The 23,080-nt window shown below is 53.9% G+C and overlaps 1 protein-coding gene across 2 annotated transcripts in view; it reads right to left on the bottom strand.

Annotated features, from left to right (window-relative positions):
* Nucleotides 1-18,699, bottom strand: part of TMEM121 (transmembrane protein 121) — a 38,142-nt gene extending 19,443 nt beyond the window's left edge. Inside the window, exon 1 of one of the 2 annotated variants that reach the window (XM_059822000.1) lies at nt 18,682-18,699. The gene's annotated coding sequence lies outside the window, so the exon portion shown is untranslated. Of the gene's footprint in view, nt 1-17,977; nt 18,043-18,681 lie in introns of those variants that run through there. The other variant, XM_059821998.1, reaches the window with a different exon arrangement.
* Nucleotides 18,700-23,080: the final 4,381 nt, after the last annotated feature.

Here is a 23,080-nt window from a genome sequence, read left to right as displayed (position 1 = left end):
GCGATGAAGGCTTTCTTGTGATATTGGGCACGTTTCCCACGGTTTACTGCTACTCGGAGCCTCAGCTCAGGGCTCCCTCAGTCCCTCCACTGTAAGCCCGTGAACAGTAATGAATAAATCTGTCCCTGCTCACTTATAAATAGTTTATAAAAGGTTCATAAATGATTTCTAGATGTTTTAATGAATAGTTAATCAATTGTTGCAGGGCCCAACAGGTCAGCAGATTGCTTATAGCCATCAATTACAATGTCTGCTGATGAGCTTATAAGCATCAGCAGGACTCCACTGATGTCTGCGACAGGCTTGTAGCATCTATAAGGAGTTAATAAATAATTAATAAATGATGCGAGTGCTCTTAATTAAAAGCTGTAGAAGGCCATCAAAAAATGCATTCTTGGAAAGCTACGGGCAACACAGTAAGCAAACATCTGTACTTGGGTTTGAATCCCTGCCTCCCACGAGCAAAGCCGGCGGAGAGCTGCTGGCCCAGCCTGGCGGGCAACCCGGCTGCCCGAAGAGCAGCAACTTCCCGTTGCTCAAGGCAATCCGACTGATCCAAGAGAAACTCTGTGCCGGCCATGGGCTGGAGCAAGGCAGACCACCCCTGATCCCCCCCTTTGAGCCCGGCGGTAGGATGCAGCGGTGCCCACAATGGGGAGCTCGGCCACCTTGTCCCAAGTTGCTGCAGAAGCATCCTCCATGCGCTGGCTGCCCCGGGGAAGGCGCCGGGAAGCCGGGAAACATGGATGCTAGGGAAACCGAGAAAATTTCCCAGTTTTGTGGGGCTCTGGCCTGCACCTCTGGACATCAAAGTGCTCTTCCCTCCTGGCCAAAGGGTGATTTGGGGTGAGGTGCTGCTCCCCTGGCCTCAGCATCCCCCTCTGCCAAGGGGGGAGGATGACACACAGAAATGCAGTGCCGAGGAGTTGTGCTCTATAGCACCATGAGGCAATAATGTATATGGTGTTTGGCTTCCTTAGTAGAAGTGCTTTATTATCATTAAATGCTGAATATTTCTGGATGATAAAAGCAATTAAGTGTAAAAAAAGGTAATGATCCATTCCATATTGCATCCAAAAGATATGAAAATCCCTCGTAAAATTATCACCCTAGCACAGAATTGGACCTAAATATCTTTATAATGTAAGACGGAGAACTTTGCTTACAGTCGGAACATTTATAAGGCATTCAATTAGCCACCGGGGGGTTTCTTAGTATTCCCCAATTCTCCATGAGCACAGAGGCAATTACAGGAGATTCTAACTTTTTAAATTAAAGACAAAAGACAGGAGAAGTTGGATAAAACCTGTTCCCAGGTTCACCCCAGAACGTACGTGCAGAGGAAATTTCATGCAGATCAGGCTTAATTTACTGCACAATTTAGTTCAGAGCCAGATCAAGGCTCTTCCTGCACGTTCGCTGGAAGATCCTTCTGCGTGGGAAGAGGACCAGTACATGATGTACCACTCTGTGAGCAGGTCCTGAGGATGCTCCTGCGAGGGGCTGGGGCAGGGTGCTGTCCCTTGTCCCCCTCCTGCTCCCTCCGCAGACCCCACCACCCCTGCAACGTCCCGGAGCCCTTCGGCAGGAGTGCCATCCCCCTCGCAGAGCCACTCTGGGGGTGTCCGTCACGGGGAGTCCAGTCCCCCTCGCTCCTGGCCCGTGGGTGCTGGCAGCGGCTGCGCAGGCGTGGCAGTGGGTGTCTGTGCCTGCAGCCTGCGCCGCCCTGCTGCGCTCAGCCCCTGCATGCTCCTCCATGCATCATCGCACCGCGCAGCCATGCCCAGGGACTAATTTCGGTTGGAAATAAGGTGTGTATCTGAAACGGGCAGTTAATGGTGAGGGTAATTAATCACAGCAGCAGATTAGCAAGGGACATGATGGATTTCCTGATTCTGATATCTTTAAATCACAATCAGTTTCTCCTTCCAGATCTGCTTGGGCTGAGCCAGAAGCAATGGGCTCAGCGACGCATTGCCAAGTCAAACCTCCCCCAAACCGGTGCCATGATGGGAGCCCCCATCCTCACCCACCCCGCCACGGGGTACCAGGGCTCTCTCACCCCGGGGAGAAGGCGCTGCAGGGCAGGAGGAGAACCTCTCCCCACAATGGGGGCTTTGATCACTTCCTCCTGATTTATATTTTGAGAGCATGTCAACCGATCAAGATCTCAGATCTGTAGTGCTGCCAGGAAACACCGTTTTCTTTTAATAAGCAGAGAGCAGCAGGTCATTTAATCTCCTGTACCTGCTCTGCTCCTCCAGCGGAGAGGTAGGACTGCACCTTCCCAGGGTGGCAGCACCTCTCTGTTCCTTTCTGGGTGTCTCTGGCAGACCTTTCGCCTTCACCAGGAGAGCAGCAGCCCAGCACAGCACCTTCCCCGCAGCTTCTAGCCCGCACACCCCTATACATTTGCATGGACGTTTGCTTCTTCAGAGCTGATCCTCACCACGATGTGGCCTCACAAAAGCACCGGCAGCCGGTCCCAAGCATTTGAGCGTCCCACGACAGATTGTTCATGAATGGCTTCACGATCACGGCAATACTTCAAAAAGGAATCCAAAGCCACGCCTTTCGCTTTGCTTTCTGGCTCCTGAGCCTGCAAGACTCGCTTGGCTCACATGTAGAGCCTTGTTCTCCAGCCACCAGCGCTAGACGCTTCCCGCTGGCTCCCAAGGCAAGCCAAAAACCTCCCGCAGCCGCACGAGAGCCTGCTGCCTTCCCAGGCAGTGAGATTGCAAGGCTCTTAATGCAACCACAGGGGTCACCAGCCCTGCACCCCAGCCTCCCCGATGCTGCGTGGGGCCCCGAAGGACCCGGGCAGGCAGAAGCATCACCGGGAGCAGCTGTGTGAGCCCTAGCATGGTTCTGGTCCGTGGGGTGTCCCCGGGAACCCTCCCTGGAGCTGGCTGGCACAGACTGCTACGTGAATCGCTGCGTGACTGGGAAGGAACGAGACGGGCTTCTCCAGACCCCATTGCCCCATCGCTGCAAATGCAAACCCTTCCTATAAAGCCAACCCTGTTGGAAGAGGCTGGGCTGTGCGCAGGAAAAAGTGTGCAGGGGAAGGAAACACCACTGAAAGGTGAAGTGAAAGTTCATATAGCTGCATAAATGAACTCAGACACTCAGCCCAGGGAGGACGCAGGAAAGCGTAATGCTGAAAAGTACTTTTTTTTGCTGAAAAGCAAAGATCTCTGCTACTTTTTCCAGGGCACTTGAAAATCTGAGCACATCCTGACTCCCTCAGGGCATTCCTTCGAAACCTCTGGCATTCCCCAAATGCTCTCCATGGGTATCAGGCAAAGGGCATGCAAACTGTTTAATCCCACGCTACAGTGCATTTCGACAGCGCATTTCGACGCTGCTGTTTTGCCAGAGCTGAGATCACTACAGCGGAGGCCAGCTGCGGCAGGCGAGGGAGGCAGGGCTGCAGGCAGCATCCCCTGCCAGCACCCTCAGGGCCTGGTGCCCGTCAGCGTTTTGTTCTACCCAGGGCGGTGCGTTGATCCCAGCGATGCTGGAAGCCAGCGTTAAAGCCATGCTGTGGCAGTTCCCAGCTGCTGCTGCCCAAAGAAATAACGCTAACTGTGTGTTAGCGTGGCAGAGCTGGGCACCCGCGCTGCCCTCCCTGTGCCCAGGAGAGGAAGGGAAGGATTGCTAGCGTGCAAAGAGATTCCCTGCTGAGAGAGCAAGTGCTGACTCTTGGGGCACTTACAGTCAGCAAAAAAATGGGGGGGGAAAAGAGCAGGTTTACAAATATATATATTTATATATCTATATGCATATCTATATGTATGTCATTATGCTAAGTCATAGTGAGACAAAGTGGATAGGCTACAGTCTTGACATTCTAAAACCAGGTTTTATGTAAAATAAGTATTTGCTTCATGTAGGGCAGTTGGTATTAAGATTTATTTTCATTCTGGCTTGTATTACTGCTTGATATGATTGGGTAAAGCCCAGGGCACATGCATATCGTTGCCATTCATAACATATACAAGGATTCATGACCTAGCTAGCAAGCTGAATTGCCTTGCAATCTTTTTTCCACTGCAGAAAGCTTAATAAGCGTGTAAGTCTTAGAGCAAAAAGAGACCCTACGTATTTGCTCTGCAAGAAGAGCTCTTGAATGGAGTTGTAGGAGCCAGAGAAAGCATTGTACCAGCTGCCTAGCAGTCATTCCCCACGTGGACTCAGTTCTAAGAGCAGAACCCATTGTGTCCGTGGGACTAACAGTAGGTGACAGGGCAGTAAATGTTAGTGGAGCAGTTGTATAAGCTCCAGGACAGCCCATGACTTCCCTTTCCCCAGAAAAAAATTCCCAGTGTGTTTATTTACTTCAGCTCTTTAAACCAATGCCTTTAGCAAAGGCACTTTACTGTTACTAAGAAAGCATAAATTGAACGCTTACAAACTTATATGTGTGAACCGCCATACTCCTGCAGGAATAGAAATATGGTTACCATCAACAGGCAGAAATAATGATTTTAATAACAACTTTTATGTCCCCCGGGGCTTTCCTGACACAGTGAGGAACGTGTCCTCGCTGTAGCTCAGGTGCAGGGCTGGGAGGAGCTACCCAAGCCCACGGGTGGCTGTCATGGGGATATGGCATTATTTCATGGAAACAAAAGGTCCATCACCAAGAGGAGCGGGGAGCTAAGGCTGCCCACAGAGCGCGAGGAGAGGAGACACGAACACGAGGGGAAGAAGCACCCACTTACCCCCATGTGAGGGGAAAATGGGCACAGTTTGATCTCTCCTGCAGAGGACCATGCACTATGGGAAAGGCACTGCATGCACCAGGGAAGCTGCTGAGAAGCAGCCCTCTTCGAGAGACCTCTGCCAGTCCTTAGAGAAAAAAACTCCCGACAAAAGATGGAAAAGCCACAGCTAGCTAAGGAGAAGAAAGATTTGGGGTTTTAGAAAGGTTTTCTCACAAGGAGAGAGATATCCATGAAGAACTGGCTTGAAAGCCCTATGTTTCTAGGGTCAAAGCTGAGCTGTGACACCCTGAAGAAAAGAAACAACCTGATGCAAGCAGGAAGATGGAGGTGTACCCACTGAGAGACGGAGCCTGACCAGCTATTGGAGGGATTAGGATCATTGGTGCCAGCTGAGAAACCAGGTGGTTTTAGAATAAAAGGACCATGGTGAGGGTTTGCTATACATCTCCCTGGGAGTCATTTTGGGGTGATGCTGCTGGAGACAGCAATCCTGCTGGGACTGGTATTGTTTTGCAAGAGGCTGCTTTCCAGGCAGAGACTGAGGTGCAGATGCTCAAACTGATTCTGCTTGGATGTAGCTGGAGCAGGCTTTCACCTGGCGATTACAGAACTGACATGAGGAGATGATGCTTTTGTTTGCTTTTTAACTAAAAAGACCATTACAAAAAAAAAAAGCCAGCTGTAGAAAGTAAGCTTGGAGCAAGCAATCACCACTGGCTTCAGGATAATTAAACACAAAGGTATGAAAAACAGACTGGTAAAAGAGGGCTCCGTCCTGAAGAGGAGAAACTGGATGAAGGGATCTCCAGCCTCCTCCACGTGAGTACTTTTGGGCCCTTTGGCCTCAACTTCAGCAGGGGCTGTTGGCAGCCCCAGCCAGCCCAGGAATGTGCCTGGTTGGGGTTGCTGAGCCACTGCACCGTGCCGTGCCACGCTCCGTGGTGCGCGTGCCCTGCACGAACCCCACTCACCCGCCTGGCAAGGCAGGATCAGCCCTGCCAAACGCAGTGGGGCCATAAGCACCAGTGAGGGAGTAGAGCTATTTAAGCCAAAGGACAGTGCTATTGCAAGAACAAATGAGGATTAACTGGCTATGAACAAACTCAGGCTGGAAGAAGGAAGGATGGTGCTTTGGGCCAGCCCCAGTGCAGAGGACACAGAGAATGGGAGTTTAGTTTTATTCCTGACTTTTCCAAGGAGATGGCAGGATGCAGCACCCTGGGCTCTGGGCTCTAGGCTCTACAACCCCAGAAGTCCTCAGCCCACAGACCTGCCATGTCCCCTTCCTCACCCATCTCACTATTGTGGGGCTGGGGGTTCCCTGCAGGACACCGCACCCTTGCCTTGCAGCTCCACTGGAATGTGTAACCCTGCTTTATTTCATACACGTGTTTTGGTTTGTTTTTTTTTAAAACATGCGTGGCATTTCTTTACAACTGTCAGCACTGACCTTCATAGCTGCCATGGTGATGAGCACTACAGAGAAGCCTATAAATAACGTGAATGTGCCACATGCTGGCCCTTTTATGGGCCCCACTCTTTTTGATTTACTTATATGCAAGATATTGTACAGGACAACCCAATTAAGCTTGACAGCTGGCTGACAATGAATTCCTGCCCAGTGGCGGCTTGCAGACACTTTACATTAAATCAGACAATGTGCTGCAGAAGACCAGTAGAAGCTACTGGTGGGATTTTGCATTTGTACTTGCTGATACCACTGGAAGGTCCCCTATGATCTTTACAGCAACAGCCGCTAAGGGACCCCCATGTTGGAGGAGACAGGCAGAGCTTGCCCTGAGCAGCAGCACAGCACCAGGCTGCAAGTTGTAGGAGGGACCCTTAACTCCCCCCCGGAGTGCATCAGGCAAGCGGTCAGTTATAGGGTCCCACTGAGTTTCTGGGATGCTGCAATAATGTTGTACGCAGGATTGCAGACGCTTTGGCTCCAACTCAATCTGAGCAGGTCGCCCTGCTGTGAATGTAATGCAAAAGTGTGGTCAGCTGTAGAGCAGCTACGAACTTTGTAGGGGGCCACTGTGGAACTGAAAGCCCTTGATCGGGGTGCCTCGGAGGCATCAGCATCTGCTGCTGACCCAACCTCAGTCCCCTTGCCTGCAGCCGGTCTGCTCGCCCAGGCTTCCAACGCATCTTCCAAGATGGGCACTCCTCACACGGCATCCACCATAAGTAACATCTCGCTGGACAGTCTTCATCTGACACCTCTGTCATTCCAGCAGTAATTCCTATATTCCAGAGAAGCGAGGCAGAAATAAAACAGCAGACCCAGGGCTTGCACGGTGTGTCTCTCTCAGCCCCCGACAAATCGTAGCTATTCTGGGAAAGCCTCTTCCACTCTCTGGACCTGCTTCCACTTTTTCTCCCAACCAAATAAACGGCCACGATGGAAAACCCTCATCCCAGAGCTGCTTGAGCCAGCCCTCCTTCCCAGCTTGACAATGTCTTTCTTACTCTCTCCCTGCATATTCCTGTCCTGCTGAGCCAGGGGAAAGCATCCCCAGCAGAGATAGCTGAAAAATGAGATTATTCACAGCAGAAATAATCAAAGTTGCTTTCTATGTTGCTCTCTGGGCAAGGCAGTGCCTGGATCCTGCCCCACCTCTTTGGGGAGGCAGGGGGAAGGAAGCCCCTATAGCATGTGGGGAAAAATACTGACTCCTCACTTACAAATAAATGCAACACTGTTTTTTCAGCTCTTTTCTGGCTGGAGCCCAGTACTGGATTTCAGGTCCAAATATCCGTTTTCAGATTTTTGATCCTGAATGATTTAACAGCATTGGGGAAGGCAGGTGCCTCATAAAATCATATTCAGTCACTTGAAAACCCAATTTTCCAGCAATTTTTCAAACGGAGAGAGTTTTGATCGGCTGCGGTTTGATGTTGAGCTGACACCGAAACCCGGGTGGCTGGAAGGTTAATGAAGAGCAATGAGTCCCAATAACGTGACCTAAACTACCTGAGCTTTATGACTATTTGACTTCAGGTTTATAAATTCCCCCCAAACTCACATGAAGGGTGCCAGTTCTCCTCTTCCCTTCAGCATTTTCCCCTTTAATGTCTGCTGCATTTTCCTCTACTCTTTCTTCCCTCTTCCCTGGATGGTTTTATTTTGCCTTTGCCAAGGAAATGGAGCACAGCACAGCTTTGCAAAGTTCTTTTGCAACTATAAATTTCCTGTACTCCCCCTGCTAGGCTTGGGTGCGAAGAGGGAGTCCAAAGCAACGCTCCTCTCTTCCCGTGAATCTGAGGCAAGATCCGCATAGGACTGGGAGGCTTCGCTGCCAAAGCCTGGTTACATGAGAGGGCAGGGGAGAATTAATTAAGAGGTGATTAAGCCCCGCTGTGACCTCCACCCCAGGCCAGGGAGGCACAAGCACTGCCCAAAGTCTAAAGGCAAATGATGCTACACGAGGTGAAAAATTGCGCTGGCTATTAGGTGGGATGAGTTGTGTAGCTGCAGAAAATGTGGGAAGATTAGAAAAGCTAAGGAATCAACGGAGAAACCGAAGAAAAAATGAGCTTGATTTCTATTAGAGAAATAAAGCTGAACAAACCTGTGAGTCTATTACTGGGCCTGCAGAAGGGATGGGGAGGAGTGGAGGCAAGGGGCTCCCCTTCCCGGGCAGCCGTAGATGGCTTACCGCTGTGCCGCGCACTGAAAACCAGCCGTCATGCTCACTGGAATTGGAGATACATCAGATCGAATTCAAACAAGAGCAAACCAGAAGCTGGATATTTTGCAAAGGGAGTAAAAGAAAGCTCTAAAGCTTTCCACAAGTAAATTAATTATGTGGAAGCTGCCCAGGAAAAGGACGTGTAGCAGCAATGAATGCTTCGTTAGCACCACCGGTGTGCAGTGCCAGCAGATTGGGAAGCTGAAGTGCAGGCACGCAGCCTGCGCAGGGCAAGGGGAGGTGTTGATCAGCAGAACCACCACGCAGCAGGTTCTCCTGGAAATGCAGAAAAGCAGGGAAGCTGTTGCCAGCCAGGATCTTGCTTGCAGAAGTAAACTGCAGCAGGAGCTTAAAATCCAGCACTGGAAGAGAACCGCAAGGTTGCGGTTCGCAGCAGGAAGCAGTTGCTTGGATGCAGAACTTGCCCAGCCTTAGCACGAGGGAATCACTCACACACCGCCAGCAGATCTACAGGAATTGCTTGTGCTTTTTAAATGACGGCATACAAGTCCAGAGGGGTCAACCCAGGCTGTCCTAACTTTAATAACGCAACAACTCGTGATCTTTAATAATAGTTTCTATCAGACTACGCTTTAACCTCGCAATGTAAATGATGTGCAAGGGCAGGGGGTGGCTACAGAAAAGCTATCCTAAATCACCCGGCTCCACTGCTGTTGCAGAAATGAACCCGCAGGGAACAGAAAAGACATCCCAGGGCAGTGGCAGCTGGCAGCCTGAGCGATCTGCTAATTGCTAAGGACAACCAGGGACCTGCAATTTGTTTGCTATCTATCTCGCTCGGTCTCGTGTGTGGTAAGGGCAAGGGCACGCTCACACGCTGTGTGGTTTGCAAACAGCATGGGGGAAAAGTTCAGCTGAAATGCTCGACCTGGGAAAAAGCAGCCACGTACAAGGATTAATAATAGTGGCTTTCTTCTTAACTGGGGTTACTAGCAAGACCCCAGAGATGTGCTTGCCTAAGCTGGTAACACTAGGAACTATTTAATGGGGCTAGCCCAAAGGCAACTACCCAGAGCTCCTAACATGCTGGGTAGTGCCGCAGCTTTCTAGAAGCCACCTGAGCAAGACCACAGGGCCTTCAGGCACGCACAGCCCCTATGCCCAGCTGTTTCAATGGACAAGATTTAAATGCCAGGAGTGCAGCATGGCCTGAAAATTCGCATGTCCCCATCTACTTGTGCAACAGCTGTCGCAGTGGTAGGAAATGGAGAGACTTCTTTTTCGTTTGGGAAGAGCTACAGTGTTTCTCTGACCATCCCAGCCCTGAGACTGTGGGAGGTTTGGAGAGAGCATGTTCCCAAGGTGCTCATCTGTTTGCTCCCTCCAGCCTCACAACCTGAGGAAGAACCACTTGGCCCCAGGGGAACCGAGGACTTGTCCCCTCCATGGGTGCAGGGACCTGGATCCACTTCCAAATGCTTCCTCTGGGAGAAGGAAAAGGTGTGATGGGATCGTGGGAAGGGATGATGATTTCCTTATGTAGCCGGAGCATCAAACCCATGTTCAAAGCAGGCTCTCTGTGGATGCTCTGCACAGCTGGGCTTTCACACGGGTTTATCTGCAGAGCTCTCACAGTCCGAGCCTCTGCTTTGCAGCCAGATTTTTATATTCTGTGCTGATTTCCCAAGGGTCTTCATTTGGGCTCATCATCCCCACAGGGATCAATAGGACTGCAGCTGCCACCCTAGCATCTGCAGCCAGCTTTGCTGAGCAGCAGTGTGGTCTGCTGGATAAAGCAGGGGCTGGGAGCCAGGAGCACTGAATGCCAACCCCATTCCTGCCAGGACTCTCTGCTGAGGGCTCGGTTGAGCCCATCCGTGTCTTCAGAGACACCAAAGGCATGTCCCAGCTGGGCGTTAACACTGGTGACCTCGTGTCCACCTGATGCTCAGGGATCGGGCAGCGCTGGGGACGGTGCCCGGGGAAAGCACCGAGGAGCTCTGCAGCTCCCGCAGGCAGAGGAGGCCAGGAGGTGGTCCGCTCCCTCCACATCCCACCCCAGCCCTTCCCTTAGCGCATGGCTCTGACTGGTGAAGCTGAAAGGCCACGGCATCCATGGCCAGGATCAAGTGAGAGGACCGTAATTAAAATAGCCGGCATTGTCCCACATCGTGGCGCTGGGGAGGTGGCTGGAGACATCTCTGCCCCAGCTCTAGGTTTTGGGTAATGCCAGGGGAGAAGCCCTTCTGCAGAGAAGTCTGGTGCGTGCGACTGGCTGCAGAGCCAAGCGCTGCTCGCTAGCAGAGCCTTTCCAATCTCCCTGAGTGCTTCTGGCCCTTGCCAACCTCTTCTTTCTAAAAACCCTGTGGAATTACGGGTCCGACAGCAGACCATAACAGACATACCAGAGAGCAGCAGTCATCTAAGACGATGTGGAAAATATACCCATAACTGTGAGCTAAAATCTTGTATAGGATCAGCTGCATTCCCTTTCGTGGGGATCCTGTGCTCTGTAATTGATGCACACGTCGTGTTTCGACACCGCCTCCCAAATATCTGTATTAATGCCAGGTATAACTTACCTTCCTTCACTCTTTGCTCCATGATCACTGTGCTCGGATGTGCAATGCAGGCATTGCCCAGCACAGGGATTCAAGCCTGATTAGCAGCAGCAAAAGCTCTGCTAATATAACCATATAACGATGCCCTCCCAGCCCCTCTGATTGGAGGAGCTAGACCCACAGGGAAAGGCGCTCGTCCCCCAGCCACTGCACAGAGCTGCGTGCTCAACAGCATCGCCTCCGGCTGCTGCCGGATCCGGGCCTGACCCACCAGCACATTTCCCTGCTACACGCTCCTTCAGCTGTAATAAAGCTCCACGGGAAAAATTAAGGCTGCAGCTTGTCAGGTGTCTTTGTATGCAGTGATGGATTCTGCATCTAGTTATTAACCTCTTGCAAAAGCTCAGTGTTATCTTGTATGGAAGTAATATTAGGTTAAACAGCTGTTGATAACTTATCTCCCACTATCAGTGACTTCATTTGGGGATAATATTTACTCACATCCAAGAAGCGTCACTGTATTCCCAACAGCATTCTTCATGGAGTCAAATGAGAGTAGCTTTTAACAGATCTTAGGTACTTAGGAGACCCATATTACCCAAGCACCTTCTAATCTTGAATGTGTAGCACAAGAAAACTCGGGGCGGCGGGGGGAAGCACAAAGCCTGGACATGGTGCACAATCTGGGGGAGGAAACCTAACTTGGGGATCATCTGCAGACAACAAGGTGCTGACCCAAATTCCCCACCTGCTGCCTCCTGCACCAACCGCTTGCGCTGCTGCTCCTTCCCACCCTTCCTCGCTCCGAAGGCAGGTCAGCCATGGGCTAGCAGGTCCCAACAGGTCCCAACGGCCGTGTGACTCCTTCCATCCCCTTTCTCATCCTCTAATGACAGCCCTTCAACCGAGGGCTCAGAAGAGACATCCCCTGCCACTCCGCTCCATCATTCAGACCTTAGCTGAAAAAATAAGTCTTTGTGCTCTAGCTGTGGACGCTGTCAAGAGCATGTCAGTGGTTTGCTTCATGGCATTTTTCCAGGGAGTCCGTCCTCTTCTTTATTACTTTTGCTGATGCTGTAACAGTATTGCAAAGCCTTAGGCAGAGACTGAGACCCCACTGTGCTGGACACAGTAGAAGCAGAGATCAGAGAAAAGAATTTGCATTCAAAAAAATGAGATCCCTGCAGTCTAACCAGTATTTACGGGGCATGATCTTGCACGTCAGGCCTGGGATGGGGACTGGGGGTTCTGGGTTCAGATCCCAGGTGTTTCCCTTCAGCACAGGAGCCTGAAGCCCCCCCCACTACCACGCACACACACGCAGCACCGCTCGGAGCAGTCAGTGGTGGGACAGGCTGTCCACACATGTGCTCCTGCTTTCCCCGCCTGAAGTTAGCAGGCATGAAGGCAGAGTTTCCCAGTGAGCTACACAGTCCGGGCTCTGCTCACAGCCTCTCCTCTCCTCCACACCACCACCAGTCCACACTGCAATGAGAAATTATACCTCGCTGATCGCTGGGGTGTTTTATTATGCCATTGCAGTTGGTGGAGTCAGTTGAACTGAACTCATGATCTGTAAGCAAGCAGCAGCCCTAGGAACGGCCAAGGGCTGGTGAGAGACCATAGTTAATGCTTAGTCTAAGCTGCAAGTGGCAGGTACATTGTAAGTGTGTCCCCTGACTCAGTACCCAACTGCAGTGAGTTTATAGCCTTCGATATTGTTACATTAATCATAAGGAATCTCCCAGTTCCTTGGAAATAGAGCGTCAAGCTCTCCAGGGCTGGTTTCAGTAGTTTTATTCCTAGGTAATAGCCCTCTCCCTCATTTATAGCTATGTCTAGACATGAAGAAAGGAAGGTGCTATAAACATTTGATGTAAAAACCCTGTCTACCTTCTAATTCCTGCATTTCACATCCTGACCGTGCACAGAGTGCATGGGCATAAGGTCTGTGCTCAGACACCTTCCCATGCCATCAGCCCTGCATGACTGCAGCTTGCTGTCCCCAGCACCGGACAGAGCATGGCACGTCCCCAGGGGCGGCCCGGAGGGCACTCACGGGCAGGAGGCTGTTTGCTCAAGTCCCACAATCTGCCTCGAGAAAACAGCCAAGTGGGAAGGAAAGAGGCAAGGTGTGCTGCAAATCTTCTCGGGAAGATGCAGTAGGAGCAGCTCTGCTCCTGATGGCATTTCTCAGCACTGCCCTTCCAGGCACCCTCTGACCACACAGGACAGTGTGAAGAGGAAGAAATCAAACTCACCCGTAAAAAAGAGGAAAGAGAGAAGCTATTTAATCCTTTTTTGGAGGATGCTAATTCATTATTGATCAAAGCCATCAAAATTAACATAATGGGATGAAATCCTAAAACGTTCAAGGCCTCTATGGATGTGAAAAAAGCATTTACTAAGTCTAAATATTGTGTTTAATGCACCCGTGACACCAACCCAGTTATACCTCGTACAGAGGGAGCCTCTCTACCTATTTTAAGTCTCCTCAGGGTACTAAGGCCCCTGAGGCAGACAGAGGAGGGTGAGAGGGGTTGGGGAGGACATATGCTGAAGCCTGGGGACGACCCAACGTCTCTGAGACTGGGCACATCACAGAGAAGGAGAATTAAATCACGACCCTATGGGAGGTGATGGTGATGCTGCCCAGGACCAAGGACGCAAGGGAAGGGGCTTGGGAAGGGGCTGATTAGCACCATCGCGCCTCGGCCACACTGGGCCAGCTCAGCACCACACATCCTCATGTAAGTGTCACACAAGCGCGGCATCTAAAACCTTGGCCTGGGGTCTTGCAGAATAGCTTGGCTGAGCCAGCTCACAACAGCGGTGGCAAATCCACAAGCAGAGCAGGCAGAGAGGCAGTCAGTGACTGATGGTGAGTGGGCTGGTGACCTGCCTGTGGTGACTCTGCTGCCAGCAAAGGTGGTGACTGCATCTCACGATGCTAGTTGTTGTCAATTACTTTCCAGCTCTTGTGTGTATTCATGCACTGCACGGCACTTTGGAGCCTTCAAGATGAAAGGTACTTTCACCAGCACTTCAGTGGCTTGTTTCCTATTATAGGTCTGGTTTTGACACTCCCCCACCCTCTTATCTAACTTTCTCTACAAAGCTCTTCTCACTTTTTCATCTTTCTTCTGCGGTCCCTAGCCAGGAAAAAAAAAACAACAACAAAACAAAACAAACCAAAAAACCCCCCATATTTATTTCCTTTTTTGAAAGCTTGAGATTAATCAGGCACAGTGGTCTGTGGATAGGAGACTTCCACAAAGGTGATTCTTTAACAAAGAAGTCTGCATACTTTTCTGTAAACCCCTCTCTTCAAATGGCTTGGTGCTTAAGGAAAAAAGGCCTTTGTTTTTTTGCTTTTAACGAGCTTAGTGGATGTTTTAATTAAGTTGGATAGGAATTTTCAGAGTTACTTGATGTGAAAATGTGAGCCTATAAGAGCCGCTTTTGATGCTTGAGTTACGCTTTAAACACTTGATGAGTCCTGCAGAGCTGTTAATCCTTTTAGCATAGCTAATAGCCATTGCTAGAGTGCTCACGAAATCCTGTTTTGTTTGTGTCTCTGCTGAGCTGGAGGCTTCCTCCGAAATGGCAGCAGTCCCCCCTGGAGCTGTTTGCAGACCCCAGCCCCAGCAGCCCCCCGCCCCACTGGGGGGGGGGGGGAAGAGGACACCTGGGGACCCCAGGGCAGGTGGCTGTTAGATGGGAGCCACAGGGGTCTCCCAGCACATCTAAACAGGGTGATGCTGGACCGCTCGAGCACCCGCTCACAGGAGCACGTCCTGGTGGCATCCCGGAGTTGCGCTGGGGTGAGGTCAGAGGCATGTGTGAGACCCCCCGTCCCCCTCCCAGATGGGTCACCCACGTGTGGTGGCCTGGCAGGAGCTCAGGAATGGTCCCCCTCCCTGCGCTCAATAGTGGGGCACGCCGCAGTGTGTGCAAACCTCTGCCGTGTCGAGAGTTGCTACCTTAAAGTAAGAGCTTTCCTTCTCAGATATTTTGAGTTCACCTCTCTCCAGATGTGGAGAGCCACCCCTCACCTTGTGAAAAGGCTTTCCTCTGCTCTATAGCTCTGGATTTCCTTGAGGGACAGGTAGGGAGGAGCTGACTTTGGGGAAATGCAAATGCCTTCCACAAAGGATGCTGCAGGGAGAGATGAAAGCCAACTCCATTTGCATTAGTTCCGTAACTCTGGATGTTTTCCCTCTCCCGTTTAGGCTGGAGTTCACACACACACACGCACACAGATTTTTGCCACAGAGCTATTCCGTTGCCAGCTGCTCCTCCCGGGAGTTTTGAAGAAATCCCCGTTTACACACGAAGCTACTTGTCAGAGCACCAGCAGCAACCTGCGAAGGCAGAGGCAGCGCCGAGGTAGCTGTGGTTCAGCAGAGCCCTGCCGTGGCTCTCGGGGCCAGCGCGAGCTCACTCCCGTCCCCCCGTGCACAAAGGGGGACACCCCGAGCCTGCACCCCCCTCCTGCCACCGCCCCTGGGCAGCGTTATGGTCTGAGTAGCCAAATAAAATCCAGCAAGATGATGAGCTCCACCACAGTGCACAGGCTGTGCTTTTATGTGGCCCCCAGCAAAATATCAGCAGCAACCGACCAGTTTGTTAGAGCAGAAACACAGGCACAGGAAAACACTCTCTCTGGATCTATGTGCTAAATAACTGAATAAGTGGGGCTGTCTCCCAGGGCGGTATGTGCCTGTACACAGTGCTCCCGGGGGATATCCCGCTGCCGCCACCCCCTTTGCACAGCCAGGCGGCAGAGGAGCTAGGGCCCAGATCCTCCGCTGGGTTTCCTTTGAAGAGCTCCTGGGAGTGCCTGCAGCACACAGCGGGGCGACTGGAGCCAGGTGGGACGCGGCATCGGGAACTCCAACTCCAGACTGCAGCTCCAACCGCTGTGACAAGCCACGCTCGCTTCCTCAGCTCACCGCTCTGAAACCCTCCTCCAGCATTTGCAGGGTGTTTTGTATTTATTTCCCTTATTATTTTTTAAAGGGAGCAGGGGGATACCTCTCCAGCAGCGACCCTGGCTCTGCCAGGTCCAGGGGAGTTTAAGAACAGTTATGCACAGGCAGTCTTCGAAGCCACAGAGGTAAACGGGACGGGGCTGGAGATCCAAGTACTGCTAGTGTCTTAACCAGAGGCAATTTTCTGTAAAACTGGCTTAAACAGGGAGCCAAATGTCTGTTTTCATTTTGATGGCAAAAGCTTTGCATTGGGAACCAGAGAAAAACCCATTTTATATTCAGCCAGTCTACTGTTGGTTGCAGCAAAACCTGTAGAGAGCCCTAAAATTGCAGGATCTGTGCTTATTTCATCTTACATCGGTGACGCTCAGGAGAAGGGGATTTCTGGAAGAGGATTTTGCATGCAGTGATGAGACTCTTGCACTCACATTCATTCTTGCAGATGAGCCCAGGGCACCCTCTGTACCCGACAGACACCCGGGGGAGAGGGCAAGTGCCACCTGCGAAGTGCAGCCACGAGGTGGACATCCCATAGCCTGAATGCAGCCCAGCACAGTGTCAGACCAAGGAGCTACCCAGGACCCATGGGGCTCAGCCGTCTTGGGAGATGTGGAGGGGATGGTACCGGGACTGGGCATGACGGTGGGCTCAGGTGAAAGCAGCTCACAGCTAAAGAGGCATCTAGATTCCTGGCAAAAAAACGCCATGGGACAACTAAAACCCTCGTGCCAGCTGCCCTGCTGCCCAATGAGAAGAATGGAAGCGGCATGTCCAGAGTGAGGACTCTGGATCCGACCCTGCTCCGGCTCAGGAGCATCATATCAGCCTCCCCAGGCAACGCGCCAGGCTGAGCACAACTTCCGCGCGGATCGATACCCCACGCCCACGGGACGTCACGGCTCAGCTGCACAGCCTGTCTGCCCGACGGATGGTGACAGTCTGCCACCGTGCAGGAAAAAGGGGGGAAAGGCTGCAAACAGGGATCTTCCAGGCACAGGAAAGCCCCCCCGAGTAAAGTCCATGCCCAACAGTGCCAGCAAGGCAGGACCCCTAGCAGTACCCACGTCCTCCTGTGCACATCAGGTCTGCAGGCGGGCAGCACCTCTGCTAGTGGGGTGGAAGAGGGGAAGGTCCCACTCAGAACACGTTCAGCTCCCCCAGGGGAGGGCCAACCTCTTCCCCATGCCCCCGGGCATGCGGTGACTGCCGGGCTGTGCCACATCTCCCAGGCTGGCTTTCTGAGGTTGACTGCAAAGGGGAAGGGTTTCCAGCGCGGAGACGGGGAGCATCCCCTGCCCGCAAGGCAAACCTCCCGGCACTCAGCCCCGCTGCGAGGAGGGCTGGAGGGAGTTCCCATTCCCTGGGGAGGACAGAAATCAAGCACCGCTCTCGCATCCCCTGGCTGAGGCCTAGCCGGAAAGCATCCCTGAGACAGGGTTGGCCACCCACCGAGGCGAGGCACCCAGCACCCCGAGCAGCAGGAGGCTCTGGGCATGCCCTTCGGGGACACCCCCGTCCCAAGGGTCCCACCCAGGGCTCCCGGTCTGAGGGCAGGCTTCCCGCAGCCAAGTTTGCTCCAACAGCAACAGAGGCTCCTCCCGCGCCAGCCCAAGCAGCCGGCTCTGCTCTGCCCCCGCGACCTGGCCGTCAGCCCTCCTTCCGGGGGCGCGCTGGCCGCTGCCCCCGGCACCCCTCACTGCGGCCGGGCGGTGAGGGCGCTGCCCGAGCGGGACCCCGGCCCATGCCGCTCCCCCAGCGGGGCGGGGCGGGGCGGGGGAGCCGGCGGCAGCGCGGGGAGCGGAGGGGAGGGCGAGCGGCCGGCGGAGGGGCGCAGCCCGGGGCAATCCCTGCAGCACGCGATGGCGGAGCGCCGGGCAGGGGTGGGGGGATGGAGGCAGACGGTGCCCGGTGGGAGCGCAACGGCGGAAACTTGTGCCGCGCCCGGAGCCCGGCGAGGCACTAACGCACGGAGGGGGATGCTCGGAGCCGCGCCGCGGGGGCGGCGGGGACCCCCAGTGCTGCCGGCGGTGCCTTACCTGCGGGGCCGCTCCGGAGGCTGCAGTCCGCGCCGTAAATCCGTGTGCCGGGTGCGGCGCAGGGCGGGCGGGCGGGTGCCCCCGCCCCGGGGCCGCGGAGCCCCGGCCGCCCGCCGCTCAGCCCCGCGGCGCCCGCCGCCCCCGCCGCGCTGCCCGCCGCCCCGCCTCGCCGCCCGCCGCCCCGCCTCGCCGCATCGCCGCCGCTGCCGTCGGGGGCTGCGGGCCGCCCCGCCGCCGCTCGCCGCCCCGCCGCCGGCCCCGCGGCCCCGCGCCGCGCTCCGCCGTCCGCGGGAGGCGCGCTGGGGGCGGGCGGCGGGGCGGCGCGCCGGTACGGCGGGGCGGGGGGGGGGCCGTCCCCACCGCCCCCTCCGCCCCGCGCTGCTGGGGGGAGACGGGCCGCCGCCGGGCGGGGGGCTGCGACACCCCCCCGGAGCCCGCCACCCGGTCCGCAGGAGCCGGCGCAGCCCCGTCCCCCGGGACCCGCGTTCTCGGGAGCTGGGGTTTCCCCCGCCGCCATCCTGCGGCCGGGGACCCCCATCCCCGTTCCTGGCCCCCGAGAGCAACCCGTCCCCCGGGGTCCTGTCCCCGTGTCGCTGGGGCTGGGACTGGTCCCAGACCTCGGGAGACCTGTCTCCATCCCTGGAACCTAAGACCGACACCGGAGACCAGAACCCCTGCCTCCATTCCCCCTTCTCCATCCCCACCCCTGGGGCTGCCCTCAGTCCTAGAGCCCCGGAGTCCTCAGCCCCAGCCCCTGGAGCTGGCGTCAGGCCAGAGCCCACGACTCCCTGTAACCATCCTGGGCAGCTGTATCAGTCCCGGAGTCCAGGACGCTGTCCTTAAACCCTTCTCCTGGCTGTGCCACAGGGGTGGCTCGGGTGCTCTGGTAGACAATGGGGAGGGGGCTGCCCAGTCTTTTCCCCCACCCCGTAACCTCCCCATAGCAGAGGTTCTGCACCATCCCACCGGGAACTCAGGCCAGGCATGTGCCCTGTCTCAGTATCAACTTTCCAGTCACCCTCCCACCCCTGCTGTGCCTTCCTACCTCTCCCAGCCCTGCCCAGCCACAGATACGGTGCTTCACTGGAGGTATTGCTGTGGCAGCTCTGACCCTAAGGGCACTGAAGGCACCCTGCTATAGGTGGGTTTTGCATGTGGGTGACAGGAACAGGAGCTGACACCACGAGAAATCTCTTCACTCCACAGAGTTTGGCTTTTGAAAGCAGCAGCTGAAGTGCGATGAGTCCTGTCCTGGACATCCAGCCTCGGTTTGAATGTTTCCCGGGGTGCAGAACCAGCGATCCAGGAGAACTGGCTCCTTGGTTAGGGGCCTTCATCACCGAGGTTGTGCAGCACTGAAAGGTGAAGGGCAGAGGGATGCCAGCCTGCAGCCCTGCCCGCACTGCTCCTACCCGCAGGCTCACAGCACTTTGCAAAGAAGGAACCGTTGCACCCTCACTCTTTGCAAAGGAAATCTCTGTCCCTTCGTGGCATGAATGGGGGATCCTTGTGAGATGCAGAACTGGCTGGCCCAGAGTCTCCACTGCCTTTCAAGCAGCAGTTACTCCTGTCACAGCTGACTGTTTCAGCTCCCTGACATGGCTACAGTTCCTCTGCACTGGGATGCTAATTACTGGAACATTATGGAACCCAGAGCCAGCACTTTCTGGAGGTAAAGGCTGGAGGCTGCTCTGTAGCAGGTCACCACGCCAGGCTGGGCACATGTCCTCAGGGGAGGCCGTGAGTGCCAGCGGAGGGGGGTGCCTTCACAGCCTCTTGCCTTTAGCCAAAGCTGCTCCAAATGAACGAACCCTCTGCAATTATGGATGGGACTATGTGAGAAGGGGGCCCTCTCGAGCAGCTGAATGCAAGCAGATTAAGGCAGCAAGTGTGTTTATATGAATATGAGCTTAATCCACTAACCAGATCAATCAAAGCTGCAAGTGATGCTTTTCCCCTGGAGTGCCTTGCTATTCCTGCGCCTGCTCCTACATTGCTGCAGGAAAAGAAGCTTTGCCTGGCATATACAGCAGCTGCCCTCCCACATCTGGACCTGCTTTGTCTATACAGGCCAGCCACAACCTAATTTCCAACCATATTGATGAGCAATACTGTAGATTGCTATGAGGGACCTGTGGCCATGCCAGGTGTGGCAGGAAGGCCTCACTTACGAGTTCGAGAACCAGTGTAGTTGGGATGTGAAATCTTGCAAAGTGGGGCGATTTAGAGATCTCTCTGTGCACTCCCGGTCACTTATCACACTTATGCTGAATTATGCTTCACTTACAGAACCACCGAGGTTGCTACTCCAGTGAGGCAAAGCCAGCTCTTATGCTAATGTGACTATTTGTTGGTCTAATAACTCTTACTTGCATTTACTGTGCAGCTTAATATTGTCAACACTCCTTAATTTTGGTGTGAGAGTGCTTTTACAGTGAATTATAACAGTAGAGGTTAATTTGCAGACATGCAGCTTTCCCATATCTGTGAAGTTTGTAGCTGGAGAGATTTGTATGCCATCACACCTGACCTCATGCACACCGCAGGCTGCTTACCCACTTACTTCTGCACCAGACCTTGTATTTGCCTTGGCCGTATCTACCGGTTTCTTCAGCATGGAGCATGTCCGTGTTTCCAGATCACTTGTGAGCCCTGCTGAACCTCCCAGGATGGTGTCTCTCTGTGCCCCGTGCCCACAGGTCCACGTTGCCTTACCTCCCAGGTATGCTGGGTGGCAGGAGACATTACAGAGCAGGCAGCATACAGGACATGAGCTCAGAGAGCGTAACTGTGAATCGAAGCACTGGGTCATCTGAGCCCGTTCAGAACAAGGTTTAAGGATTTTAAGGGTCCCTGTTTGGAAATACACGTTAGTTGGTTGTCTGTGTCATAAATCTCCCCATTTATCCTGCTGGAGTTGGATGAATAATTGAAAAGAGGTTTGTGACTAATTGATTTGCTGATCAGTGGAAAGAAATAATGACTAATTTATCTGACGAATATTATTCAACCATCCGTAAAGCTGGTCAGTTACCGAAAATAATTAGTTGCAAACACTCAATTTTTCAGCCGATGGCTTCGTCCATTTGCAACCGCACCTCACACTTCTCGCCCTCCAGCGTGGGTCCCCAAGGACTTCTCCTGGGCTCGGTGCAGATGCTGCTCTTCAAAACAGCCTGAGCACTTCACCATGGCTCTTCTGCTCCATCCACTATTTCATGTGCCACTGGCAGGAGCTCTTTTCTGCTTCATCCTCACATTGCAAAGCTTCCCCTTTCCCCCTGCGTCCTTGCGCGTACGGGCCATCTGGGTTGCACCGAACTTTTAAAGTAGGATTCAGCAAACATCCTCCATGCGGGATCGAGGCGTTTAGCAGCTTTGCTGTTGGAAGGGGAAAATGCAAGCGCATATGTGCGTGACACCATCTGCTCCTAGCTCTTTTCAAGTGGCAGCTTTGCTATGTTGGTTTAGTCCCATAAAGGTACCTGTGAATCCAACCTTCAGGGCGGAGGTGCTGCCCCTTGCCTGCACGGCTGGGCCGGCGAAGGGACGGAGCAGAGGGCTGGGGCGAGCACAGTGGAGGAGGAATATCCCACGCCAGCTTCCAGACACGCCAGGGCAGAACCAGGCTTCAATTCTGTTTTTAAGTTTAAACCCTTAAGCAGGCCACATAAGCCCGTCATTTTTCCTGCATCTATATGACTGCTGGTCCTCCCTTTGCAGGCATCCCTTGCAGCACCTAGTGCAGCAAGCAGGCAAGACCTGCACAGCCACCTCTTCTGGGTTCCAAAAAAAAGAGGGAAAAAAGAGACTTCGGGGTTTCTCTAGGATTGCTATTTATTTTCCAGTTCTTGCATGTTAAGATTTCTGAGAAAACAAACAATCTGTGGAGGCTGGTTGATGCTATTTGCCTTCTAGCAGAAATCCTATCAGATTCTCCTGTGGTTCCCAGATCCTGCAGCGGCAGCTCCCCTCCCTCCTCCTTTTCCACCCCCAAGCAACACACAGGCACCCTCCCCATTGAATTAACATCATCTTTTCCCTGCAGCATCCTCTCTGAGTGACTTCTTGGGCTCACAAGCAGACGCAAATTTGTTCTCTCCCTGGCTGGGCATACCGAGCAGCAGGATCCAGGAGCATGTGTGCGCCCCTGTGCGAGGCTGCTCTCGTTTGGGAATGAGAATATCCTCTTCCAGTTGAACCTGGAGTGATTCAGGAACCCCTACAGAAGTCCCACTATGTTTAAGTTCAATGGAAGTAGGACACTTTTCTGAGCACATGAGCTTACTGTCCCTGTCCGGGTGCAGAGAGCTCCCTCCCTGGGGGAACCCCATGAGTTTGTGCCGGCATCCTCAAGCCTTGAGCAGTTCGGGGGACTGATTTTGTGGAGAGGTCAGAGGATGCCCAGCCTTGAGCAGGGCCGGCGAACACCCCTGAACAGGAGCTGACGCTGCTGCTGTAGCCTCGGAGGGCTGCGGCTGCCGTCTGCGCCCGCCTGCTCTGCAGGAAGTTCACAGCCTGGGACCGGCGGGCATAATTCATTATGCAATGTTTGTAGCCAGAGTCAGGAGTTTAATTATGTCTTTCCTTTTCTTGCTGGCTCTCAGCAAAGCCACGTCTGCTCTGCTCTGTGCGATGCTCAGCCATGCCTGCGAGAAAGTGGGCTTGTTACACAGCAGGGAGGTGGGGGACGGAGGCTGCAGATCTAAGGACTTGCAGTTGAAGTCCCTGCTTTGGGTGCTTACCTCTGGCCACTGGTCGCTGATGCCAGGCTGGGAATTTGCAGGTGGTGCTTATGGCCCAGAGAGGGGATGCGCACAGTCCTCTGGATCTGGGACCCCAGCTCCCCTCGTACCTCGGAGCACCCCCCACACGGGGCTGCAGCAGCTCTGTCACTGTGTGCAGCCCGGGAGGGTCGGGATGCAGCCCAGGAAGGCAGCTCTTCCACACCACTCACAGCTGGTGCCGGGGGACCAGCCAACACCCCTTCTCCTTCCTTCTGTCTCTCTGTACCTCTCTCTCGGGGCTGTCCTCCCCTGGGACTCTGCACGCTGCCCGGGATGGCTAACCCTGGCTGCGGGGGAGCCAGGGCTGCCAGGGCTG

Source organism: Gavia stellata, chromosome 10 (assembly GCF_030936135.1).
Source record: "Gavia stellata isolate bGavSte3 chromosome 10, bGavSte3.hap2, whole genome shotgun sequence".
Classification (NCBI taxonomy): domain Eukaryota; kingdom Metazoa; phylum Chordata; class Aves; order Gaviiformes; family Gaviidae; genus Gavia; species Gavia stellata.
Note: the sequence above shows the minus strand (reverse complement) of the source record. Positions and strands in the feature narration are given on the sequence as shown.